Here is a 9,623-nt window from a genome sequence, read left to right as displayed (position 1 = left end):
TTATCAAAAAAAAAAAAAAAAAAAAAAAAAAAAAAAAAAGAAAATGACCATGAAACAAGTATAAAATACAAAAATAAGAAAAAACATTGAGGCAAGATAAAAATAATAGGTATATAGAGATGGTCTAGAATTATGAGGGGAAACTATCAAACTGATGAAAAACTTGAGTTTGTACCATCAAATGCACTTCCAGGTACCAAAGTAAAAAAAAAAATTATAAACTGGCTCACTTATAAGAACAACCAGAATGATGAAGAAATGAGAAAAAGCTAAAAGAAATGGAAATATTTATCCCTGAAAAGTGAAGAGTTAAATGGAAAAGTCATGTGGCAGAACTAACAGAGTTACATACACATACCCATTTAACTTACAACCCAACCTCTGGTAAAATGTGAGCAGTGCTCAAGGACAAAGAGAGTGACAGCTGTTCAGTAAAGCCACAACAGGAAATGCCAATATGGGAAGACAGGAAGCAGGTGGCCAAGTTCTTCTCTACAACTTTTCAAAAGACAGTGTATATGTGAGCCCAATAAAGTAAAAATTTAAATTCAGATCCTGCAAACATTTATTGACCACCTTATCAATTGACCATTGACCATCTTTAATGCCTTCTTTACCTTACCTATCATCTTAACATTCACAACACAACTACAAGTATCAGTTAATATAACAAAGGAGTAACAGAAAAATAGAATTAAATAAATTACACTTGTAAATATAAACCATTTTCTACCATCCCCCATTCTCTGCCAGAGATTTCACAGCTGTCTTAAAAAGCAAAATAGGCCAGGTTCAGTGGCTTACACCTGTAATCCTAGCACTCCAGGACGCTGAGGTAGGAGGATCACTTGAGGTCAGGCAAGACCAGCCCAAAGAAGAGGCAGACCCCATCTCTACCAAAAATAGAAAACCTAGCCGGGCGTTGTGGTGGGTGCCTGTAGTTCCAGCTACTCAGAAGGCTCAGCCAAGAGGATCTCTTGAGCCCAAGAGTTTGAGGTTGCTGTGAGCTATGAAGACACCATGGCACTCAACCCAGGGCTAAGTAATAGTTTGAAGGCCCAGACATTTATATAATAATTTATTTCCTCTTACTCTTCCCTTCACTCAAACTCAATGGCTCTCAGCCTTTAACGTGCCTAAGAATTAAATATGATATTAATATACCCAAAAGATACATGCATACAATACTTTTTTAGCAAGTTCACTGATTTTCATGCAGAATTTTCATCTTACATGATTTCTGCCTTATGCACTAACTTGAAGACCCTATCTTGGGATAAGGTACAATTCCACTATAGTTTTACTCTGTGGACACTGTAAGGCAGGATAAGGGAGAAGAGATGCAAAGTCTAATTCTATTACAACATGAAGAACATACTAACATACTAACATTACAACTATCTAAAAGTTGCATAAACTACCTCAAAGTAAAGGATTTTCTGTCAACAATGATGTTCAAATAGAACCTGAAAAATCAAGGAGTAATTTGTTGAGAAGTTAAGATTTCTTTTGACTGTTAGGTTCTACAATGGGTAGACTTTCAAGGGCTCAAGAGATCCTCTTGCCTCAGCTTCCTGAGTAGCTAGGACTATAGGTGCCCACCATAATGCCCAGCTAATTTTTCTATTTTTAGCAGAAATGGGGTCTCACTCATGCTCAGGCTGGTTTTGAGCTCAAGGAATCCACCTACCCCAGGCTCCCAGAGTGCTAGGATTACAGGTGTGAGTCACTGCACCTGGCCAGGTAGACTTTTAAAACCTGATAGAGGGATTGGCGTCTGTATCTCAGAGGCTAGGGCGCCAGCCACATACACCAGGGTTGGCAGGTTCAAACTGGACACGGGCCTGCCAAACAACAATGACAACTACAACCAAAAAATAGCAGGCGTTGTGTCGGGCACCTGTAGTCCCAGCTACTTGGGAAGCTGAGGCAAGAGAATCTCTTAAACCCAAGAGTTTGAGGTTGCTGTAAACTGTGATACCACAGCACTCTACCGAGGGCAACATAGTAAGACTCTGTCTCAAAAAAAAATAAAATAAAACCTGATAGAAGGAGGGCAACCTAGTCCTGACAGTTCATTTTTAGTCCTGACAGCAAAAAATGAAAAAACACAAAAAGGCAACAATGGCATGGTATGAAGGCAAGTTCAATGCTAGAAAACTTAGGAGGGCCAGGCACAGTGCCTCATGCCAATAATCCCAGCAGTTTCGGAGGCCAAGGAAGGAGGATCACTTGAGGCCAGCCTAGGAAACACAGCAAGACCCTCATCTCTACAAGAAAAATTTAAAAATTAGCCAGACATTGTGGTGCACACCTGTAGTCCTACCTACTTGGGAGGCTGAGAGGGAGGATCACTTGAGCCCAGGAGTTTGAAGTTACAGTGAGCTATGACTAGACTACTGTTCTCCAACCTGTGTTATAGAATGAGACCCCATCTCTTAAAAAAGATATTTAAAAAAGAGAGTAAAGTAGCTCACTTCCACCTGCATACCTTCGCACTGTTTTATCTACCAGGAAATCTCTCCCATTTTTTAGGACAAAAACTCAAAAATCTCCTTAGTCAAGACTTCCCTAAGTCTTGACCAACTCCCTAATCACTCATCACATCAGCTTATTTTATTTTCTTCATAGTTCATTTTTTTTCTGTAAAAGTCCCCGACTATAGGCAAAATCCAACTTGCCCCATGTTTCTGTAGGGCAGTTTTACATTTTTTAATAGTTTGAAAAAAAAATTTAAAAACTAGTATTATGTGACATGTGAAAAGCTATATGAAATTAAAATTTCAGTGTCCAGAGTTTAACTGAAACATAGACATGTTTGTGCATGTACTGCCTGTGGTTGTGCGCTACAAGAGAGTTGAGTAGCTGCAACAGAGACTATAAGGCCTATTAAAGTCTAAAATACATTCTGTATTTTCCAGTTCTTTACAAAAAACTTTACTGACCACTGGTTTATATTATCTGAAATAATCTTGTGTATTTGCTTGTTGTATATTCCTCAATCCCACACACATAGACAAAACTAAATTAGGGCAAAGACCTTGTCTGTTGTTCTCCCACAATAGACATGTACTTAGAAAAAATCCTGAAACAAAGTAAGGAACAAACAAATTCATCAATAAATATTTGATGAATAAATTAATGAATGATCCATAAATGCCACTCTGAGGAGTTTAAACTTAAACCCTCAGCCACTGTAGGCTTTGTACACTTATGACAGGCATAAAAACTTTTGCAGGAAAGGGAAAATATTCCAGTAGAGAGAAAGACCAAAGAACTTAAAGTAATGATAGTCACCAACTAGTCCCAGGACATTGGGGTTCTTCATCAAATTGTAGTCTACAGGTTTTTCTGTGCTCATGACATTCTCTCAAAAAGGTGTCACAACACTGTCAGATGATTGTGCTTCTGTTTATCTTAAGATGCAAATATTCTGAGAAATCTCATTTCCTATACATAGGATACAGAACACATCCCAAATCTTAATAAATGTTCATAATTATAACAGATCTAGATCACATGCTAATGAATTTTTAACATCTAAATCTTTCCCATGTTGCTGATCAGCAATCTATTCTGTAAGCAGCTGAAAACTCTTTAAAAATGAAAAGGTTACACCCACAGACCAGAAGCAGCTTTTTAATCTTTCTACACTAGCCAGTGAGTGGGTGTGTGATTTCAAAAACAATACAAGCCAACTCAGCTGGTCTAAGACAAGGTATTGCTGAGTTAAAATCCCACCTATAAACATCTTTTGTTATGTGACGCTAGTAAGACTACCTACCACCTACTCACAATTTGAGTTTCAATCTTCTAACGTACAAATGGAGAAAAAAATTTATCTACCTCCTGGAGGAACTTTATATCATTATCACATTCCCATTTTCGTAAGTTCCTTCCTCCTGGCTTTGCAACAATTTCTACACACAAGTACTTCAAAGACAAGGGTTTCATAACCCATCACTTCCAAAATTTAAGACAATGGTCGAAAGGCATAAACAAATGAAAGTTCTGTTTTATTTTAAAGCAGTGACCTGCTATTTAAACCCTGGGTTTCTTTTAAAGAATAAGCTAATTCAGAAATTCAGACCTTTCATAAAGACGCTTAGGGTACAGGTACCTCTGTTGAATATGTCAGACTTACAACTTCGGATTTAGGAAGGCAGTCATCTTTCTTTTCTCTATGACAAACAAGATAGGATGAAAAGGCAGCCTGCAAACAGCACTGGTTAGGATCTACCAAGACTAACGTATACTATGTCACCAAAGCAAAAGGGGGGGAGGGATTAGCTTACAGCTCAAGTGGGCTGCTTCAAGAAACTCCCTGCAGATTGGCCTGGGGGATCCTCACCAACAAGACTGCCAAGGAAAGAGCCAAACCAACCACTGGACCGCCCAACACTCTACACACCTTTTACTTACGCTAAAAAAGCAGAGATTTGCAAGCTATAAACGCATCTCTGGCCCTCTGGAGAAGCTGCAACTCACTGCGCCCCTTTCCCTTTCCTAAAAGGGTTAATAAAGGGCACCCAGAGGCCAAGCCCTGCCAAGCCAGTCCCACGTTCCACCTCGCACTACCTATTCTCCCCAATACGGCGGAGCCCTCGTTCTCTCAAACCACAAGTTCAAAATCAAAACAAAAGGTGAAAAACTGGTTTCAGGTGGCAATGGCTGAGTCCTGATAGCTAACTTAGGGGACACTATGGCGATCGCGGGCTCCTAAGACCCCAGCTCCCGAACAAGTCCCTCGGGCCTTGGCCCAACTCTTCGCACGCCCCTCCCAGACCACGGCCCTCAAGCAGGGGAGCTGGGAAAGGGGGTGAGAGGGCGGGGAGAAGAGCCCGGGGGTCAAAGTGACAGCGGAAAGTGTCGGGGTAGGAAAGGCGGCTGGAGGGATGCTGGGGGTCGAGTCCTAGGCCCGGGGCTTCAACCTCGAAAGGGGGCGACCGAGGGTCCCAGCTGCGCCAGGCCGCAAGCGGGAGGCCGAGCCAGCAGCAACGGCGCCGGCGGGCCACGCTCCCTCACGACCCTCCCCACCCACGGCCAAGGGGCCCAGAGGGGGCCGCGGCCGCCGTCGGCATCCGGGGCGGGGGCACTCACTCACCGGTGGGGAGGAAAGGAGCAGCTGCCGTCTCTGCCAGAGCCGCTCAAGCGCCGGCTCCTGCCGCCGCGGCCGCCGCGCCCGGTCCATCCCCCCCAGCCACCCCCCTCCCGGCCCTCCCCCCGCGCCGCCTCAGCCACAGCGACTGCCGCCGCCTCAGCCTCAGCCCCGGCACGGGAGCGTGAACCGGCGCCGGGGAAAGAGAGCGCGCGCGCCCCCGCCGCTGCCGCCGCCGCCGCCGCCACCGCCCACAACCTCCTCCCCCAGCCCGTGGCGCACGCGCGAGGCAGCGGGCGGGCGCGCGCACGCTGCAGGGGGAGGGGACGTGGCCCCGCCCCTAGCCCGCCCACCCACGCGGTCGTTGGGGTAGCTGAGTCGCAGCAGGTAACTTTCAGCTGCTTCGAGGGAACTCTCCGCGGCAAAGACGTCTAAGAACCTAGCTTTTCTGGAACGACAACCTCGAGCAGTGCGGATTTCTGCCTGCCCTTCTGGGTTACACACTTGTTCCCTCTATCTTGAATCGCAAGGCCTTCCTTCCATCTAGAAGGCTTCTGGGAGAAGAGCAGAAGCTGTTACTATTTTGAGTTAGATATTACCAATAAAGGGACTGCCAGTAGCCACCAGCCCGTTCTTTTATTATTCCTATTTTCCTAATACATTTTTTCGTTCAGCACTTATGTATTGAAGCTTCTTCTGTGATCGAGGATCTGAGAGTATAATGTGGGGGTTAAAAGTCCCTGGCCTCATGAAGTATGAAAACTGGTAGAGAAGGAAAACGTTAATGGGAGGTATATGATGCTAAGAGAACATTTACAGCGGGGTGTGGAGGGAGATTGATTTAGTGGAGGATGATGGGGGTTAGGCTAGACTTCCGAGCTTAAGTTGGGAGGAGTTAACTGGGTCTGCCAGGTGAGATTTTGGCTTAGCCAGGATGGATTGCTCAAAGACCTCTGAATGTGGAGAAAGTCTGAGTGTGGGGAAAAAGTAGGCAGGAGCGGGTAAAGACTTGAGACTTTAATCTGAGAGTTTGTGGAAGCCATTAAGGATTTTTAAGCAGGGTTGCAGAGGGAATAATTTGATCATTGTGTCTGTTTTTACATTATTCAAATAGTGTTAAAAGTGCTCTGGAGGGGATCGTGAAGCTGAGACAGGGAGGCCAGGTAGAAGACTATTAGCCAGATAGTCAAAGACAAAGGGGAAAGGAGTAAAATTGACAGGACTTGAGGAATTGAACAAAAAGCAAAGGAGAGGGAGGTGGCAGTGTTGAATCTTAGATTTGAAATTGGTGAAAGATTCATTTATATGTTTCATAAGCAGTGGGAGGAGCCCCCAAGGAAAGTGACTCCAAATAGATGATAAACCTAAAAATAGAAGCTAAAAAACTAAAAAAAAAAAAAAAAATTAGAAGAAATTGTCTGCAAATAGAGACAATAACAAAGTCAGTCATACTTCTACTTAACATGAAACAGCCGTCCTGCATATAATCAAATGCTGTGCTTTTTCCAAAAGAGGATTTAGTCATTGGGGATATTCCCTCTCCACCATTGGTGTTCTGTAACTTAATAATGCAATATAAAATTAGCTATTATTGATACATCTCCATTGTGTATCAACTGAACTGAATTTATCTTTCATTAATCAGAGTCAGTCACCATAGCCAATACAAAACTTGCTTTCCCTGTTGATTCAGAGGCATGCAATGCCCAAATTGACCAGGTGACAGTGTCAACTTTCAATTCTGTCTTTTTTTTTTTTTTTGAGACAGAGTCTCACTATGTCACCCTCTGTAGAGTGCTAGGGCATCACAGCTCACAGCAACCTCAAACTCTTGGGCTTAAGCAATTCTCTTGCCTCAGCCTCCCGAGTAGCTGGGACTATAGGCACCCACCACAACTCCCAGCTATTATTTTTGTTGCAGTTGTCATCATTGATTAGTAGGCCCAGGCCAGTTTTGAAGCCGACAGCCTCGGTGTATGTGGCTAGCACTGTAACCACTGTGCTGTGGGCACCAAGCCTCCAATTTGGTCTTTATGGTAGAAGCATTTCTTCATTTAGAACCAAGACCTGTAGATCAGAAGAACTTCTCGCCATTGTCCCTTCCAGAAAAAATGAATCACCAAGTGCACTGCTAGAACTAATGCCTACTAGGAAGCTTTTCCTTCACCATTACCCTTCAGAGATGTCCCAGAAAGGGGCGGTAGTCCTCCGCTGTCCATTTTCCCCTACTGCCTGCGTGTTGTGCAGAACCATCATAAACCAACACCAGGACTGAGTTTTCTTTTCTTTAGTCAACTGGTCATAGAAAATGCCCCATAAGGCCATAGGTGCAGGCTGGGAGAGGGAAAGTAATATAGCAGAAGCAGGGGCCATGGGCATTTGGCACTTGGGGCACTTCCTGGTACAAATTACTCGTACATTCAGGGCCCATTCAGACCCAATCTCATATGTACCACTTCAATTAGGTAATGGAGTATGCTGTCCATGCCCAACTTTATAGCTCAGATCAGATAATATGTGCTTCACAATGGTCAGTTCAGGTCACATGGTTACTTAGTGGCCCGTAGTAAAATGTTCAGTTTCTACTAAGGTCCAACAGGCCAAAAGTTGATTCTAGAGAGGAGAGTACTTATAGTCATAGAATGGCAAGGCTTTCCTCCAAAATTCTAAGGGTGTGTGCTATATGATTCACCCATAGTGGCCTGTCAAAGGCTCTAAACAATGTCTCTGTCAGCCCTTCACAGAATGAGACTCAGGGTTGCTTTTCAGAAATCTTGGCTCTAAGGGTTTCCTTCAGGGAAGATAAAGAAGCTTCCAGGTCACCTATGCATAGCTTAAATTTTTAAATCCTTAAAGTTAGGAATCTGGAACCCTAAACTCATCCTTTCCCCCTACTTTCTTCAAGTTCAGTTAGGGCCAATGCCATTATATTCCTTAGTTTGACTAAGAATCTAAAATATTAGAATATTCTAAAGCAGCAAATACATGGTCACTCAGAACCTCACTTTTTATGGGTATTTGATTCGTCCTACCCATGCCCTCCTTTACCACTGGAGATAGAGTCAATAGTTCCTTTAAATGTAATCATAATAGAGAATTCATTCAAGAAAACCTAGAACCAATTCAGAAAACTCACTCTTTTTTTTTTTTTTCTTCAGTGGAGACAGAGTTTCACTCTGTTGACCTGACTAGAGTGCTATGGCGTAAGCTAGCTCATAGCAACCTCAGACTCCTGGGTTCAAGAGATCCTCTTGCCTTAGCCTCCCAAGTAGCTGGGACTATGGGTACCTGCCACAATACCTGGCTAGCTTTTCTATTTTTAGTAGAGATGGGGTCTCTCTTTTGCTCAGGCTAATCTCCTCTTAAACTCTTGAGTTCAGGGATCCTCCCACCTCAGCCTCTCAGAGTGCTAGGATTACAGTCCTGAGCCATTGCACCCAGCCATAAAACTCATTCTTAAGATTCTATTTCTCTGGCTACATGCACAGTGGTTATGGCACCAGCCACATACACCTAGGCTGGCAGGTTTGAACCTGGCCCCAGCCTGCTAAAGAACAATGACAATTGCAACAAAAAAACAGCTGGGCATTGCAGCAGGCGCCTATAGTCCCAGCTACTTGGGAGACTAAGGCAAGAGAATTGCTTAAGCCCAAGAGTTTAAGGTTGCTGTGAGCTGTGATACCACAGCACTCTACTGAGAGCTAGATAGTGAGACTCTGTCTCAAAAATAAATAAATGATTCTGTTCCTCTAGAACACTGATTTTCAACCAGTGTGCCATGAGAGGATCTTAGGTGTACCATTAAAATTTTTAAAGATTGTTAGGGCAGTGCCTGTGGCTCAGTGAGTAGGGCCCCGGCTCCATATACTGAGGGTGGTGGGTTCGAACCTGGCCCCGGCCAAACTGCAAAAAAAAAAAAAAAAAATAGCCGGGTATTGTGGCAGGAGGCTGAGGCAGAAGAATCGTCTAAGCCCAGGAGCTGGAGGTTGCTGCAAGCTGTGATGCCACAGCACTCTACCAAGGGCAAGAAAGTGAGATTCTGTCTCTAAAAAAAAACAAAAACAAAATTTTTAAAGATTGTTAATGAAATTATTTTCAAAAGAAGTTCAAAGTACAGTAAGTACATTCTTTTTTTAACTCTTTCCTTTGATCAACACAATGTAATTGTGCCATGGAAATTTAACTATAGGTGTGCCATGAGATTTAAAAAAGTTGAAAAACACTGACCTAGAACCATTTCCAGTACCAAAACCTGTATCCCTAGGGTTCCAATAGTAAAGCAGAGCCTGTAGGAGATATTCAGTGAGTGGTTTACTTCAAGGAATTGACTTGTGTAAGAGCAAGAGGCTGATCAGAAAAAGTTGAAATCCATACGGCAAGCAGAATAGGCTGGAACTCTCAGGTGAGGGCTGAAGCTGCAATCTATGGACAGAATTTCTTTTTCAGAATTTCTCCTTCATATCTCTTTTTAAGGACTTTTCATTGATTGAATCAGGCCCAACTAGATTATCTAGGATAATCTTCC

General features: G+C 43.4%; 1 protein-coding gene across 1 annotated transcript in view; it reads right to left on the bottom strand.

Annotated features, from left to right (window-relative positions):
- The window catches only part of TMCC1 (transmembrane and coiled-coil domain family 1), a 254,125-nt gene extending 248,947 nt beyond the window's left edge, over positions 1-5,178 (bottom strand). The window contains exon 1 of the mRNA XM_003796224.3: positions 5,105-5,178. The gene's annotated coding sequence lies outside the window, so the exon portion shown is untranslated. The remainder of the gene's footprint in view (positions 1-5,104) is intronic.
- Positions 5,179-9,623: the final 4,445 nt, after the last annotated feature.

The sequence above is a fragment of the Otolemur garnettii genome, unplaced genomic scaffold, assembly GCF_000181295.1.
Source record: "Otolemur garnettii isolate 467f Iridium unplaced genomic scaffold, OtoGar3 scaffold00101, whole genome shotgun sequence".
In the NCBI taxonomy this organism is placed as follows: Eukaryota; Metazoa; Chordata; class Mammalia; order Primates; family Galagidae; genus Otolemur; species Otolemur garnettii.
Note: the sequence above shows the minus strand (reverse complement) of the source record. Positions and strands in the feature narration are given on the sequence as shown.